The following is a 17,083-nucleotide window of genomic DNA, read 5'->3' as shown; positions in this document are numbered from 1 at the left end:
AAAAAAAAAAAAAAAAAAAAAAAGAAAAGGGGGGGGATGGGGGGGGGTGGGCATTTCTCTACATGTCGGTTTGTGTATGTGTTCATGTACATGTGTGTGCATGTGTGCGTGTGTGTGTCAGTGGGAGAAGACGTGGCATCTTCTTTCTCGGTTAAGTAGAAAGTGGTACTGGCTAGTACCACCTCTGAGAATAATGGCAGAGGGGTGCAGGTTTGAGGAGTGGTGAAGTGTTTTAAGACGCCAATGGATAGTAGTTGATTACTGAGCGGTGTCCAAGGCCCATTTGAGGTGAGGGTCCTGGAGTTACGGGGAAACCTCTGGCTGTGCTGGGACTGTCTCAGCAGTGTTTGGCTTGCCAGGGACAGGCACAGGAGGATGCAGAAACGGGGGAGTTTGCTTGACCAGTGAGATGAAGACATAGGGAAGAGAACTCATGGCATGGAAAAGACCACTACTGAGACATTGCACCTCCACACTGAGCTGTGATAAGGAAGCACAAGAGGAAGAATAGGGTGTTGGGCTGGAAGAAAAGTAGAGGGCCAGTGGCCGGAGGGGCCCGTGTCATCGGAGAGCATAAGCAGAGGGATTCATGCAGTCAGTGAGTGGGAAGAGGAGAGGCTGTGGGCAGCTGGTGAGGTGTGGGAGTTACGGTTTTAGAGCTGGGATGGTTCTGGCTGTCAGCAGGGTCCACAGTGATGCTGTGGGAGGTGACTGATGACCAATGGGAGAATGAGTGAGTGGATTTGTATGGTCACCTGAGCCATTTTCTTTCTCCAGTTAGCCCAACAGCCTACCTGTTTCTCATCCTTTGGTTTACAACAACTTTGCCCCCAACTCCGCAACTTCCTCAGTCTCCTTGTTTTTTTGAGACAGGGTCTCAGCTGGAGTGCAGTGGTGTGAATATAGCTCACTGCAGCCTCGATCTCCTGGGCTCCAGCAATTCTCCCACCTCAGCCTCCCAAGCAGCTGAGGCCACAGGCACACACCACTATGCTTGGTTAATTTTCTAATTTTTTGACAGAGTCTCACTTTGTTGTTCAGGCAGTTCTCGAACTCATGGGCTCAAGCGATCCTCCCACCTCAGCCTCCCGAAGTGCTGGGATTATAGGAGTGAGCCACCACAGCCAGCCTCTCAGCCTTCTTTCATTTTTAGCTCAAAATGTCCCTTCTACTGGGAAGCTTTGCCTGAATGCCAAGAGGGGTACTTGTGCAAACTAAACCTCCTCTGATGTGGAGACTCTGCCACCATCAACACCTGCTGCCACGCCTCTTACTCCGTGTTCTCCTCGTCTGGGTTTCTGTGGGTCCCATCCTGTATAATTTTTGTTAGTTTTCTTAAGTGGCGGCTTGCCTCTGCTGGGTGCTCATCATGCATCCACTCTGTGCCTTCACATACATTTCCCCTTTCCATCCTCACAGGAATTTTATGAATAAGTGGCACCATCATACCCTGTCTCAGATGAAGAAGTTAAGACGGCAGGAGGGTTAGTGACTTGCTTGAGTGGTATAACCCGGAATGGTTTTGCTCATGTTCGCATCCCCAACCCCAGAGCAGAGAGGGCGATGGGTGAACCACTCAGTCATTCTGTCTGGTTCTCGATTCCTCACCTTGCCTAACTTCAGCTGCCTGATACACACTGGACCCTCAGCAGTGGGGTGCACATGGTCCTCACTTCCACAGAAGCACAGAATCAGGTACAACAGAGCCCTCTCAGGTCAGCTAGTCCCACTGCCCGGTTCTTCCTTGAGACTCCTGTTATGGACTGAATGTTTGTGTGCCTCTTAAATTCACTGGAAGCCATAATCCCCAATATGACAGTATTTGGAAACAGAGCTTTGGGGAGATAATTAGGGTTAGATAACATGGAGAACTTGTGATAAGATTAGTGACCTTATAAAAAGGGAGACCAGGCCGGGCGCGGTGGCTCAGGCCTGTAATCCCAGCATTTTGGGAGGTCGAGGTGGGTGGATCACCTGAGGTTGGGAGTTCGAGACCAGCCTGACCAACATGGAGAAACCCCATCTCTACTAAAAATACAAAATTAAATGGGCGTGATGGCGCATGCCTGTAATCCCAGCTACTTGGGAGGCTGAGACAGGAGAAACGCTTGAACCCAGGAGGCAGAGGTTGCGGTGAGCCAAGATCATGCCATTGCATTCCAGCCTGGGCAATAAGAGTGAAACTCTATCTCAGAAAAAAGTAAAAAAAGGGAGACCAGGCCAGACACGGTGGCTCATGCCTGTAATCCCAGCACTTTGGGAAGCCGAGGCGTGTGGTTCACCTGAGGTTAGGAGTTCGAGACCAGCCTGGCCAACATGGTGAAACCAGCTCTCTAATAAAAATACAAAAATTAGCCAGGTGTGGTGGTGTGTGCCTGTAATCCCAGCTACTTGGGAGGCTAAAGCAGGAGAATTGCCTGAACCTTGGAGGCAGAGGTTGCAGTGAGCAGAGATCGTGCCATTGTACTCTAGCCTGGGTGACAGAGCGAGACTCTGTCTCTAAATAAATAAACAATAAAAAGGGAGACCAGAGAGCTGGCTTTTATCCTTTCATGCTCACACACCAAGGAAACATGTGAGGACATCGTGAGAAAGTGGCTGTTTGCAAGTAGGAACAGAGCCCTCACCAGAAATGGAATCAGTTGGTGCCTTGATCTTGGAGTTCCCAATCTTCAGAGCTGTGAGAAATAAATTTCTGTTGTTTAAGTTGGCCAGGCTACAGTATCTTGTCATGGCAGCCCAAGCTAACTAATACAGCCCCTCTTCTGTCTTTTCTTTCTTGTTTTTTTTTTTTTTTTTTTGAGACAGAGTCTCACTTCGTCAACCAGGCTGGAGTGCAGTGGTGTGATCTCAGCTCACTGAAACCTCCGCCTCCCCGGTTCAAGCGATTCCCCTGCCTCAGCTTCCCAAGTAGCTGGGATTACAGGTGTGCACCACCACACCCAGGTATTTTTTTTTTTCTATTATTAGTATAGACAAGGTTTCACATGTTGGCCAGGCTGGTCTTGAACTCTTGATCCACCCACCTTGGCCTCCCAAAGTGCTGGGATTACAGGTGTGAGCCACCGCACCCAGCCTGTAACTTCTCAAAGGGATTGTACCTCCTCTCCCTCGTGATGGGGAGCTTACAAACTCCCCAAAGCTCCTGTCCATCTTGGAAGAAGAGCTCTGTCTGTTAGCAAGTTCTTCCTCCTTTGGGGTAGAAACCTACCTGCTGAAACTTCCACACAACAGTCCCAGCTGTCTTCGAGATTCGCACAGAACAAGACCACGCTGTCTTCCCTGTGCCCCTTCAGGTGTTTTCAGGCAGAGATCACAACCATCTGCCCATTTTAGGTTCCACAAGGACAGAGGACATGTCCGTTTGGTTTATTTCCGAGTCTCCAGCACTTTGCGCAACAGTTGCCCCAGAGGAGAAGCCTTAAACTTGACTGATGGTTGAATGAACAAAACAAATAATACTTTTCTGTGGGTTAAATATTTCTAGTTCCTTTAACTGTACCTCCAAGACTTTGGTTTTGAGCCTTTTCTCCATTCTCCTTATCTCCTATATTTCTATGCTCATGCTTCGGAGATAGAATTTTTACTCCTGTAAAAGAATGAAGTTTTTATCCTTATGGCTTGATGGATTGTCAAACACTCCTCCTACATCTCCCCTTCTGCAGCTCTGCCTTGTCTTTCCACAGTGACACAGACTCCCCGCTAGAAGACAATGAATGTTGTAAAAAGCAAGAAAAGGGAAAGAAGGCCAGGGGCAGTGGCAGACGCCTGTAATCCCAGCACTTTGGGAGGCTGAGGCAGGTGGATCACCGGAGGTCAGGAGTTCGAGACCAGCCTGGCCAACATGGTGAAACCCCATCTCTACTAAAAACACAAAAATTAGTCCAGCGTGGTGGCAGGCATCTGTAATCCCAGCTACTAGGGAGGCTGAGGCAGCAGAATCGCTTGAACCCTGGAGGCAGTGGTTGCACTGAGCCGTGATCACACCATTGCACTCCAACCTGGGCTACAAGAGTGAAATTCCATCTCTTAGGAAAAAAAAAAAAAAAAAAAGGAAAGAAAAGCTGACACTTTTTGCGTTCACTAATGCTACCCCAAATATGCACCATGGTGTTCAGAGGAGGCTAACTGAGGACCAGAGGAGAGGTGAGGTGGTGTAGGTGTTCAGGATCGGAGCGTCGGAACCCAGCAGGACCGTGTGCCCATCTGAGTTCTACCATGTCAGAGCCATGTGACCTGGGGCAGGTAGCAACGTCTCTGAGCCTCAGTCTCCTCACCCCTTCATCCCTCCACCTCACAGGGGAGGAGTAAACCTGAGACACTGCCCTTAACAATGTGCCTCCCACAGAACACCCTGGAGCATTGATGGTGATGATGAAGGGGTGGAGGGAGGTGGTGGGTCCTACAGTAGAAAGGTGAAGGCATCTCAGCCAGAAGGAGCTGGGTTCAAGTCCTAGCTCACCCCCTGACTGGCTGGGTCCCCTTAGACAAGTAACTTTACTTCTCCAAGCCTCTCGCTCCTCATGAGGGAAAATAGAGACGATGATAACCTCCTCACAAAGTGGTTGGGAGGATTCACTGAGTGGGTGGCATGAAGTCCCCAGCACAGTGACAGCCCCCTCAGCAGATGTTTGTTCTCTGTCCCTTCACATGTGGCATGAGCTCCTGTGTCTCCCTGTCAGCGAGTCATTTAGAAAGAAAGGCTGGTTACTTTGAATAGACGCATAGCTCATTACTGAGGAGAAGTCCTCACTGGGGACTGTTGGAAAGAAGGCCTGTGTGTATTCATACTCAAGTCCAGCCCCCAATCTGAACCTGTTTGAAATGCCTCCTTCCTTCCTGCCCCTCCTCCCTGTCCTCCTCCTTTTTCTTCTTTATAGTGATGTTGTTCTGGACCCGCTGAACTTGCTGCTGGACAGCACTTAGAATGGTGCCCTAATGCCTGACACATAGTAGATACCTGAATATTTATTAAGTGAATACATAAATGCTATAGAATAAAACTCAGTCCTTTTTTTAACTGGTGGAGCTAAGTCATTATTTCCTGCATTTGTGAATATTTTAAAATTGCAAAATAAGTTTATATTGATTTTAGAAAAATAATTAGAAACTAGAGTTGATTAAAAAGAAAAAATAACAGTTCCATGCAGTCCTATCGTCCAGCCTTAACCACTGGTGCTAATTTGCTATACAGGTCCTTCCAGGCGCTCTTCCGTGCAAATACATTTAAATATCAATAAAGCATGTTGTTTGGTAAGTGGCTTTATTTTTCTTCTCACTTAGTCATATTCTGAATGTCTCTTTGCTCATTGAATATTCTCCTAAATCACTTTTAGATTTTTAATATTTGTATGGTATCCTATCATATGAATGTCAAATGAGCAAATCTCTAATGTTGGACATTTAGGTTATTTCCAATTTTCTGCAATTTTTTTTTCTTTTTTTTTTTTGAGACGGAGTCTCGCACTGTCGCCCGGGCTGGTGTGCAATGGTGCGATCTTGGCTTGCTGCAACCTCCGCCTCCCGGGTTCGAGCAATTCTCCTGCCTCAGCCTCCCAAGTAGCTGGGACTACAGGCACGTGCCACCACGCCTGGCTAATTTTTGTAGTTTTAATAGAGATGGGGTTTCACTATGTTGGCCAGGCTGGTCTCGAACTCCTGACCTTGTGATCTGCCCACCTCAGCCTCCCAAAGTGCTGGGATTACAGGCATGAGCCACCACGCCCGGCCTCTGTTTTTTTTTTTTTGTTGTTGTTTTTTGTTTTAAAGACTGGGTCTAGCTCTGTCACTCAGGCTGGAGTGCACTGGTGCAATCTCAGCTCACTGCAACCTCTGCCTCCCAGGCTCAAGCCATCCTCTCACCTCAGCCTCCCAAGTAGCTGGGACTTACAGGTGTAGGCCACCATGCTTGGCTAATTTTTGTATTTTTGATGGTAGAGACAGGGTTTTGCCATGTTGGCCAGGCTGGTCTCAAATTTCTGCACCCAAGTGATCTGCCTGCCTTGGCCTCGCAAATTGCTGTGATTACAGGTGTGAGCCACCACACCTGGCCTCTTCAAACGTTTTTATGGTGCTTACCATCACACTGTTTGAGTGCTTTACCAATGTTAACTCATTTAATCTCTCCTAAAACCTTATGAATTGGGTACTATTACTGTTTCCATTGTATAAAATGGGAAATTTCAACACAGAAGTAGTACGTGACTTGTCAAAGGCCACACAGCTGGTGAGGTAAGTGGTGGGGCCTGATTAGCATCCGAGCAGACAAGGATTCCAGGTCTGTAGGCTTAACCCCTACACTCTACTGTTTCTTAATGCTCGAATGAACATACCGGCAGCTAAATCTCTGTACATACTTTTAGTTGTTTCTTTGCTATAAGTGCCTAGATGTGAAATGACTGGGTCAATGGGCATGCATATTTTACAGTGTTTAATGCAAGCTGTTCCAAACTGTGTTGCTGGGTTTTAAATGTGTCAGCTCTCTCATCTCTGACTGTCTCCCACCCTCAGTGATCATAGCTTCCTGATCTAGCAATATAGGAATGTGGGAAAATTCTCCAAGCACTCTGAGGGCGTGTCCTCCTGCACCCAGGGCCTGTCTGTCTTCTCCTCAGGGAAATCGTCCTGGTCACCAAGTCAGTGGCTCCTTCCTTTAATGCTCATGTCCCCTGCTACGTCCCTCACTGTCCTGGACTGCAGCAGTGTGTGTTGAGCTCTGTTGAGTTCTTGGAGGTGGGGCCTGTGACCGAGCCCATTTATGTACTCATTGCCTAGTGTGGGACTTGGTGTGACTGGCAGCAGTGTCTGATCACCTCTATTAAATACACGAATGAGTGGAGTGCACATGTGGGGACAATTGGTACAGATCATCTGACACTGGAATGGTTCTCAGCATTCCAGGCCACTGTTTTATCCCTAACACTCCATCTGGTACCTGATCCATCTATGCACTCAAAAATACAATTTGACGGAGTGCACAAATAAGCACTTATTGAATGAAGGAGTGCTTAGAAGCCTACTTTTATTCTTCCTCTAGTACCTATGCTGCATCATTTTTCTTATTTAAAAAAATTAGAAAATATAAAAAAGTATGAAGAAAAAACCAAATTGCATCCAATTCAACCACTCATCAATAACCACAGAAACATTCTGATAGACATTCTCCCTGGCTTTTCTCTGTACATAAAACAGATGCACATTTTTTTTTCTTTTCTTTTTTCACTTTTAGAGATGGACTCTTGATCGGGCACGGTGGCTCAAGCCTGTAATCCTAGCACTTTGGGAGGCCGAGGTGGGCGGATCATGAGGTCAGGAGTTCAAGACCAGCCTGGCCAACATGGTGAAACCCTGTCTCTACTAAAAATGCAAAAATTAGCTCGGCATGATGGCTGGCGCCTGTAATTCCAGCTACTCGGGAGGCTGAAGCAGGAGAATTGCTTGAACCTGGGAAGCAGAGGTTGCAGCGAGCCAAGATCATGCCATTGCACTCCAACCTGGGCAACAAGAGCAAAACCCTGTTTCAATAAATAAATAAATGAATAAAATAAACTAAAAATAAAAATAAAATAAAAGTAGAGATGGAGTCTTGCTGTGCTGTCCAGGCTGCTCTCAAACTCCTGGGCTCAAGCGATCCTCTTGCCTCAGCCTCCCAAAGTGCTGGGATTATAAGCGTGAGCCACTGCACCCAGCCTCAGATGCACATTTTAAAATCAGAACCACCATCCTACTGCTAGTTTTACTTGGCCTGCTTTTCTCATTCAAGACAGCAGGAGCTGGATACAGTGGCTCATGCCTGTGATCTCAGCACTTTGGGAGGCCAAGGCAGGAGGATTATTTCAGACCTGGAGTTCGAGACCAGCCTGGACAACAAAGCAAGACCCCCATTGCTCCAAAAAAATTAAAAAATTTGCCAGGTGTGGTGGTGCATGCCTGTAGTCCCAGCTACTCAGGAGGCTGAGGCAGGAGGATCACTTGAACCCAGGTATTCAGGATTATAGTGAACTGTGATCACATCACTGCATTCCAGCCTGGACTACAGAGTGAGACCCTGTCTCTCTCTTTTTTTGTTTTTTTTAGATGGAGTCTCGCTTTGTCGTCCAGGCTAGAGTGCAGTGACGCCATCTCGGCTCACTGCAAGCTCTGCTTCCCGGGTTCATGCCATTCTCCTGCCTCAGCCTCCAGAGTAGCTGGGACTACAGGTGCCTGCCACCATGTCCGGCTAATTTTTTGTTTTTTTTTTTTTTAGTAGAGATGGGGTTTCACTGTGTTAGCCAGGATGGACTCGATCTCCTGACCTCATGATCCACCCGCCTTGACCTCCCAAAGTGCTGGGATTACAGGCATGAGCCACTGTGCCGGGCAAGAGACTCTGTCTCTAAAACAACAAAAAACCTCTTTATGGAGTTTTTGAGATTATATAAATTAATATATTTTAAATGCTGTCTAGGCATGGTGGCTCACACCTCTAATCCCAGCACTTTGGGAGGCTGAGGTGGGAGGATTCCTTGAGCCCAGGAGTTCAAAACCAACCTGGGCAACAAAGCAAGACTCTGTCTCCATTAAAAAAAAAAAAAAAAAAATTAACCAGGCATGGTAGTACGCACCTGTAGTACCAGCTATTCAGGAGGCTGAGGTGGGAAGATTGCGTGAGCCCAGGAGATTGAGGCTGTAATGAACCATGCTTATGCCATTGAACGGAAGCTTAGGCAACAGAGTGAGAGCCTGTCTCAAAAAAAAAAAAAAAAAAAAAAAAAAAATCCCTGAGCACAGAGAATGCCCAAATGTCATACATAATCAACAAACACAAGCTAATGTTATTAATATTATTATTGTAAGGAAGGTATTTTAAGCTCCAGTTTACAAATGAAGAATCATATAATAACTGACTATTATGTCATTGTGACTTGTCCACTGGCACAAATTTAAGAGAGTCTAAACTCTGGCTCCAAAGGAAACTAGAATTTGTTGCATATCTATAATATAACATGCACTGTATATTGTGTATATATAGGCATTTTACATGTTTTTGGATAATGTCATCTTTGGCATCATTTAGGGTCTGGTAACGTGGCACATAGAATATCCTAAATCATAATATTGCATGAGTTTTATTATTCTTGCTTAGTGGAAAAAAAATTGAGATCTGCAGAAGCTAAGAGACTTGCCCAAGTTCATACAATTAGCAAACAATAGGGCTGGGACTGGAACCTTGACCATTGTAGTCACCTGTCTCTCAAACAAGCCTCAGAGAAATGAAGTGGTTTGTTAAGGTGTTGCCACAGTTTCTACTCTGCTATCCCACCTCTCCAAACAGTCTTGTGGAATTTTCCAGGATTCTGGGGCTGGAAGTCACCTCTATGGTCATTAGATGTTTGACAAAGATAACCAGGACAGCAACATCCTGACTGTCAAAAGGTCACACTGAGTACCCAGAAGGCCAAGTAGGTGAAATGCAAGAGTCCCAAGCTGGAGCTCAGAAGTCTCTCTCTGCCTGTCCTCCCCCCACCCCCCTAACCCCCGCTTCCCTGCCTTCCCTTTCTTTATTCCTTTAGCCCAACAGGAAGGAGTTGTTGCTGTTTGCTTCAGGATGCAGTTCATACAAAGAGACAGTTCCACACCTTACCGCGGCCCCTCCCTTCCACATAGTGAAAGTAGGAGGAATAATGATTAATCAGGGCAGTATTTCCTGAGTGTTTATTATTATGTGTTAAGGACTTTTCACAGGTTGCCCCCCAAGTGAATCTTCACCACAGCCTTTAAGGTTGGCAGGTACTGTTGTTCCTGTTCTACAGAAGAAGAGACTGAGGTTCAGAATGGATGAGTAGTTTAAGTCTCACAGTGAAGGGGAACTAAACTGGACCCCAGTCTGATTAAAGAACGCTTGATCTTAATCATTATCACAGACTGCAAAGGAAATGTTAGTACCAGGGACACCGTGGGCACAGGGACCTGGAATGACACGGCTTCAGGAGGAGTGTAGTTGGAGGGAAAAAAGGGTATGGAAGTTGCATCGGAAATGTGATTCTGGGTTGTGTCTTGTCCCTGGTTTCCTGTATGACTTTGGGTAGATGACTTCACCTCTCTGTGCCTTGAGAGACTTCGTTTGTGCAACAAGGATGAGGCTAAGAGGCCCCACAGCCAACTCTGGGCCATGCAAGGTGTGAGGATGGCAGCAGGAGGAAAACAGGCAGCAGGGGATGGGCCCTGAGTGCTGAGGGAGCTCTCAGGACCCACCTGGGCCCTGCTGATAGTTCTATGGCCTTAACTCTCTGTTAAGAGCATTTATCCAAAGGGAAGTTCATCTCTTAACCAAAGTAAAGTGCAATAAAAACAACACTGAGGTGAAAAAGTATATATGAAATATTTATTTTTTCTTTCTTTTCTTTTTTTTTTTTCAGATGGCGTCTCACTCTTTCACCCAGGCTAGAGGGCAGTGGTGCAATCTTGGCTGACTGCAGCCTTGACCTCATCAGCTCAAACAATCCTCCCACCTCAGCCTCCTGAGTAACTGGGACTACAGGTGCATGCCACCATGTCTGATAAATTGTTGTATGTTTTGTAGAGACAGGGTTTCACCATGCTGCCCAGGCTGGTCTTTTTTTTTTTTGGCTGTAAATTTATTCAATGCAAAATAATACTCTTCAATTTTACTGAGGTGGCTGACCACGTCCACAACCAAATCCGCCTCTAAACTGGAATTCGGTTGCTGACCCAGCCCCAGCCTCGGCTTTCTTGTCGGCACCAGGTGGCACAGCACTCCGTCTGTAGGTATCTCTGTCAGCTTCCCCTCTTGTGAGTCTCGCAGGTCGCTCACCCTCCAGACCTTTAGGCCGAGGCCTGCCAGTCTCTGGACGGCTACGGCGGTAGGGTGGCAGGCACAATCTCCACGGGCAGATGAAGGTATCACCGGAGATACTGGATACCCTCGTGTAAGGTACCAGTAGAAATGTCTCCCAGGCAAACTGTCTTCACGGTAGCCTCGGGACTTGAGAGACTGCATGGGCATGGCCTTCATGACATGAAGGTTGGGCACATTCTTGTCTGCCAGCTCCGGGTGCTTAGGCATGTGGACATCCTTCTTGGCCACCATGACTCCCTCCTTAAAAAGGAGTTCGTAAATGGCAATCCGGTTCTTCTTAGGCATCAACATCTCGGCAGCTGCAGGGTCCGGGCCGGGGCTTTTTTTTTTTTTTTTTTTAAGATGGAGTCTTGCTCTGTTGCCCAGGTCGGAGTGCAGTGGTGCAATCTCAGCTCACTGCAACCTCTGCCTCCCGGATTCAAGCATTCTCCTGCCTCAGCCTCCCAAGTAGCTGGGATTACAGGTGCCCACCATCACGCCCAGCTATTTTTTGTATTTTTAGTAGAGATGGGGGTTCACCATGTTGGCCAGGCTGGTCTCAGACTCCCAACCTCAGGTGATCGACTTGTCTTGGCCTCCCAAAGTGTTGGGATTACAGGCAGGAGCCACTGTGCCTGGCCTTGAAATATTTGTTTAAGAAAGAAAAAGAGTACTGAAATCCACCTTAGAAGATCCGGGCCTTCGTCTGGACATACGATTATGATTACCAAGGGTATAAGTCAAGGCTCAGCCCGACTCCAGCTTGAGTTGGGCTCTGGGCCCAGTTCCATTTCTCCTCTGGCCTCAGTTCTGTAATCTGTAAGCTGAGGGTATTTTTTTATAGAGTCTCTCAACATACTTGCCCTGCACACCTCTATGATCACTAAGCCCTGTCTCTACCTCAGTTCTTCTCCTCATGCCCCTCTGGGCCTGCCTGGTTCTCCAGGTTTCCAGGTCCAGCCTCAGTGAGGACACACGGAGGGAGGCCCAGGTGGGCAGAGGACGGGAAAGGGGCACAGTGCCACAGGACAGACTGCTCCCGCCCTGGCTCCTAGGTCCCCCCCGGCCCTACTCCAAGTGGCGTGGGGGCCTGGCCTGAGATCAGAGGTCCACCCGCGTCAGCCCGGCCCCTGCTCGCGTCAGGAGGCGCCTTCTCAGTGCAGAACAATGCCGGCTCTTTGAAGGGCTGGGCAGCAGGGGATGGGTGTTTCTCCAAACACAAGGCCTCCTTTGCAAAACAGGCTTTGATTCCCAGGCCCGGAGGCCCCAGGTGCCTGTTGGGCGGCAGGCGGAGGCTGGGGGCTTTGTTTGGCAGGAAGAGGGGCCTGGAAGACTCAGGAACAAAGCCTGGGACAGAGCTGGACAAGGCTGCAGCCCAGCCTGCGAAGGCGGGTCAGGGCTGAGATGCCAGTGGGGGCGGGGCTCCGCATGTCTCAGCCCCCGCTCCCTCCTCAGTCTGGCCCACTCAGGGTGGCCCTGGGTTCCTCTCTCCGTGGGTTCTGGCTCTCTCACTTATGCAGCAGGTACTGTTGGACTTCCAGGCTGTCACAATGGTCCACAGGCTCCACAAATCCTTGCTTGGGGATGAAGTGAATAAAGCTGGAGTCCAGGACTTGGGATCCAGGCGGCAGGGAGGAAGGAGGCCCAAACCAGAATTCACCAGCCTGTGCTCTGGGCTTAGGTTACTAAGAGGAATGAAGGCTGCCACTTTCTGCCACATACCATGCTGATTACTTGGCACACACGTGTCTCTGATTTAATCCCATTTTCCCACCCAACAGTGATCTGCAGGGCACCCTAGGTCCTCTCTGCACTCATCTCTTATCACTCTCCCCTTCACTCACGTCTCTCGGCCACCCCGGCCTCCTCACAGCAAAGACTGAAGTTTGCAGAAAGACTGAGGCAGCCTCAACACTGCAACACAGAAACTCTGCGTGAGTTGTGCACTTGCTGGCTTGCCCTGTCGACTTCAGACTCAAGGCTGCAACCGTGAGTCTTACCTGAATTTCCAGCCTTCAGACCTACCCTACAGGCTTCAGACTTGCCAGCCCTGATAATCACACAAACCAACTTCACACACACACACATGCACGCACACACATACACACACACACATACATGCACACAGACACATACACACATAAACATGCGCATACACATGCACACACACACACATACACACATGCACACACACACACACACATACACGCACACACACACACAGAGCTCCTACTAATTCCATTTCTCTGGAAAACCTTGATGAATAAAGTCCTCAAGAATACTAGAGTTGAGCCACATGAAGTTGCTATTTCTGTGAGTAAAAAGTGGTTGAATATTGGCAATTGCATATGATTGAACCTAATATTTGCAGAATGAGTAAGTGAAGGAACTGCAAAGCAGTCATGAAGCAGGTATTATCTTACCAATTAGGAAACCAAGACTCAGAGAGGTGAAGCCACTTGCCAAAAAAGGTGCAGTGAATGCACGGTAGAGCTGAGATTCAAACTTGGGACTGACCTCAAACAAATATAGCAGTGTCTGCCTTTTTAAATTAACCAACCATGGGAGTCCCTAAGCAGAGTATATCACCTTTGTGGGCCTCAGTTTGAGAATGCAACGCAATAGTAGTCCCAAATCTGGGACACATCTGAATGCTTTCCAACTGCAAGTTTTGAGCTGCCAGGAATATGGCTGTGCCAGCCTCAACTCCTTCATCTAAGGCATGTCTTAGAGCTGCTGGTGACTTTCTTGGGCCCAGAGTTTCTGCACAGCTAGCTGGTGACACACCTGGCCTCCATCTCTCAGGGGGTCCTGAAGGGAGGATGGCAGGCTGACAGAAGGGCATTGCTCCGCATCTCATCAGAGACTGGAGGCACGTGGGAGGAAGGTGTGAGACGCACCAGACTGTAGTGGTGAAGGTGCTGTTGGGGCTGGCAGACTCATCTTTGCCACTCAGTGCCCAGGTTATTTGTCCACTTATTTAACTTATCTGAGTTTCAGGCTCCCCACATGTAAAATGGGATAATAACGCCCTACACCTGGATTATTTTGAAAACTAAATGAGATAATGTAAACAAAGTACTTCAAATCTGGGCTGGGTGCGGTGGCTCACGCCTGTAATCCCAGCACTTTGGGAGGCCAAGGTGGGCAGATCACCTGAGGTCAGGAGTTCAAGACTAGCCTGACCAACATGGAGAAACCCCATCTCTACTAAAAATGCAAAATTAGCCAAGTGTAGTAGCGCATGCCTATAATCCCAGCTATTCAGGAGGCTGAGTCAGGAGAATTGCTTGAACCTGGGAGGCAGAGGTTTCAGTGACCAAGACAGCACCGTTGCACTCTAGCCTGGGCAACAAGAGCAAAACTCCATCTCAAAAAAAAAAAAAAAAATACTTTGAATCTGGAGTGCTCAATAAATGGTAGTAGATAGTATGATTACTTTTACAAATAGTAACACCACAAAGTTTTTGGTTATTACAGGCGGCAAAGAAAAGAAGGCAACAGTGTTTATCTTGGGACCCTGATTAATCTCTTGATCTTCTCCAGGATTCTCTCACCCTTAACACAAACCCTTAGAAGAGGATCTGACTGTAGTTGTAGAGAGGCTTTACTGCAGTGAGTTTATAGCATCCTGGGGGATGTTCCTTTGTTTAGATCTCAGCTTTCATTCTGGCCCTGCAGGCTTTGTCTACTGTTTAAAAAAAAAAAAAAAAAAAAAGCCACTATTTCAGTCTGTTGGAAATGACACACCCACAGCCCGTAATTATAATACTTTGCATTTTTTATATAGAGTGGTGTTTATGCTAAAACCATATGGGAGGTTTGCTGGTGACAAGTGCTCTAATTCCAGTTTTAAATGAATGGAGATCCAGGCGTAGAGGGAAGACACAGTTTGTTGAAGCTGTGGGTAGCAGAGCCAGGCTACACGCTCCCTGCGTGCTCCATTCTCCCCCTGTTCTGTGAAAACAGTCTTGCTCTGGACAGTACAATTTCCAAAGTGGGGATGCAAGACAGTCCTCTGGGCTTTGGGAAAAACCTCTCTTTGTTTGTTTGTTTGTTTGTTTTTTAAATAACAAAAGTAATTACATCTTATTACTGTTTAATATGGAGATAAACAAACCTGAAATTTAGAAAGAAAATGTACCTATATAGAAGCTGCATAACTCTGATTATTTTTAACCAGTAATGGTATGAGATCAAAGAGTTTTGGAGACCACAGCTCTGGGGGACCATCCTGAACTTCGGCTTTCAGGATGATTTCCTTCCTGTTCTGGGGCTCAGCTCAAGCAGGTCCCTGAGGGGGTCCAAGGGGACCAACAGCATCATCTTTTAGACACTGATGGATCCTCAGCCTCATCAGAATTGTCCACTCTGCCCAGCTCCCAGACTCTCTGGCTCACACTGGCCTAGGAGGTTATCAGTACTGGAGCCTCCAACAGCCTTTCCTGTTGCCAAAGCTCAAGTGTCCAAGAAGGCTCTCGAACCTCCTGCCCCTTCCCATCCTGCTGGGTTACAGTCTGTCCTTGGAGAGAGAGTAAACAGAGGAGGTGACAGAATCAATAAATGTCTCCCGTGTGGCCTTGGCTAGCACATATGCCTTCCCACCAAGTAACACAGGTACATTTGTGCTCGTGGTCCTTCCTATGACACACACAAGAATAAATATTAATAAGACAGGAAATAGTAATAAAAATAAAGAAAAGAACAAAAAGGAAAAGAATGTTTATGGACTCTTAAAGAGGTCTTAAAAAGCTAGTTCTGGGTAATCCAAAGTCCTGCCTCTCAAACCTTGTCATGAGTAGGGGATCTGGGTCAGAGCCAAAGTCATCCAAGAATATGAATTTCCCAGTCACGTACAAATATTTAATGAACATGTGTTATTTAACCCATTAATTAATGAGGGAACCGTTAAGGTGTTACAACTGGTTCAAAGGAGAACTTAAAGAACCACAGTATATAGGCTGTAAGAATGCTGATGAATTTAAAAATATTTAGGCCCAGTGCCATTGCTTTCGCTTGTAATCCCAGCACTTTGGGAGGCTGAGGCAAGAGGATTGCCTAAGCCCAGGAATTTGAGTCCAGGTGGGGTAAAATAGTGAGACTCTGTCTCTACAAATTGTTTTTAAAAAATTAGCAGGCCAGTAGCATGCACCTGCAGTCCCAGCTGCTTGGGAGGCTGAGGTGGGAGGATCACTTGAGCCTGGGAGGTGAAGGCTGCAGTGAACTGTAATTGCATCATTGCACTCCAGCCTGAGCAACAGAGTGAAACCCTGTCTCAAAAAAATAAATTTGAATTTAAAAACTGATCTATCTTTAGAGTGATACCCAGTGCCGGGCGCAGTTGCTCACACCTGTAATCCCAGCACTTTGGGAGGACCAGGCGGGTGGATCGTCTGAGGTTGGGAGTTTGAGACCAGCCTGACCAAACATGGTGAAACCCTGTCTGTACTAAAAATACAAAATTAGCTGGGTGTGGTGACGCACGCCTGTAATTCCAACTACTTGGGAGGCTAAGGCAGAAGAATCACTTAAACACAGGAGGCAGAGGTTGCAGTGAGCCAAGATTGTGCCATTGCACTCCAGCCTGGGCGACAGAGTGAGACTCCATCTCAAAAATATAAAAAATTTAAAAAAAATAAAATGATACCCAGTTACATTCCACTAGACACAATTTACTTGCATTTCTATAGAAAAGAATAATTTGCATTATTATCAATTTTCCACAACCTAGAGAGTTGTAAAATGTCTCAAGGATAATAAAATGTGAAGATAACCTGGAAGAGAACTCCAGACAGGATACCTAGTAATCTTTTATGTCCTCGCAAAGTCTTTCTCACAATTTTTCGTGAGACCAGAAATGTAAGTTTGGCCAATACACCCAAAGGTCTTCACATAAAACTTGACTCTATTTGAATCCAAATGGGAGATGAATCATTGCAGATTTCCATCTTTTTCTCCATATGAGGATTCAAGAGAGGGCAGCGTGCTCTTGAGTTAGGAGACCAGGTTCAGGTTCCATCTCCCTACTCTGCAGTTGGGGATCCAGGGCCTTTCACTTCTCTCTGAGCCCAAGACCTTTACCTTATAAAGTGGCACCAATAACAATGAGGCTATGGGGGAAATGCTTCATACCAGGCCCAGCCCAGATTGTGAACTCAGGATACAGGGGTTTTCTTCCCCTCTTCTCTAAACGACCCCCAGGGCTCCCTAAGGCATGTCAGTTTTTTTTTTTTTTTTTTTTTTTTT

The 17,083-nt window shown here is 47.0% G+C and overlaps 1 pseudogene across 1 annotated transcript; it reads right to left on the bottom strand.

Moving 5' to 3' along the window:
* Window positions 1–10,594: 10,594 nt before the first annotated feature.
* On the bottom strand, window positions 10,595–11,171 carry LOC108535610 (40S ribosomal protein S10 pseudogene; annotated as a pseudogene). The gene has a single exon (XR_001887284.1). The product of XR_001887284.1 is annotated as a 40S ribosomal protein S10 pseudogene (transcript).
* Between the last annotated feature and the right edge of the window lie 5,912 nt (window positions 11,172–17,083).

This window comes from Rhinopithecus bieti, unplaced genomic scaffold, assembly GCF_001698545.2.
Source record: "Rhinopithecus bieti isolate Rb0 unplaced genomic scaffold, ASM169854v2 scaffold_12155, whole genome shotgun sequence".
Classification (NCBI taxonomy): domain Eukaryota; kingdom Metazoa; phylum Chordata; class Mammalia; order Primates; family Cercopithecidae; genus Rhinopithecus; species Rhinopithecus bieti.
The sequence above is the reverse complement of the archived record's forward strand: the minus strand, read 5'-3'. Positions and strand labels throughout refer to the sequence as shown.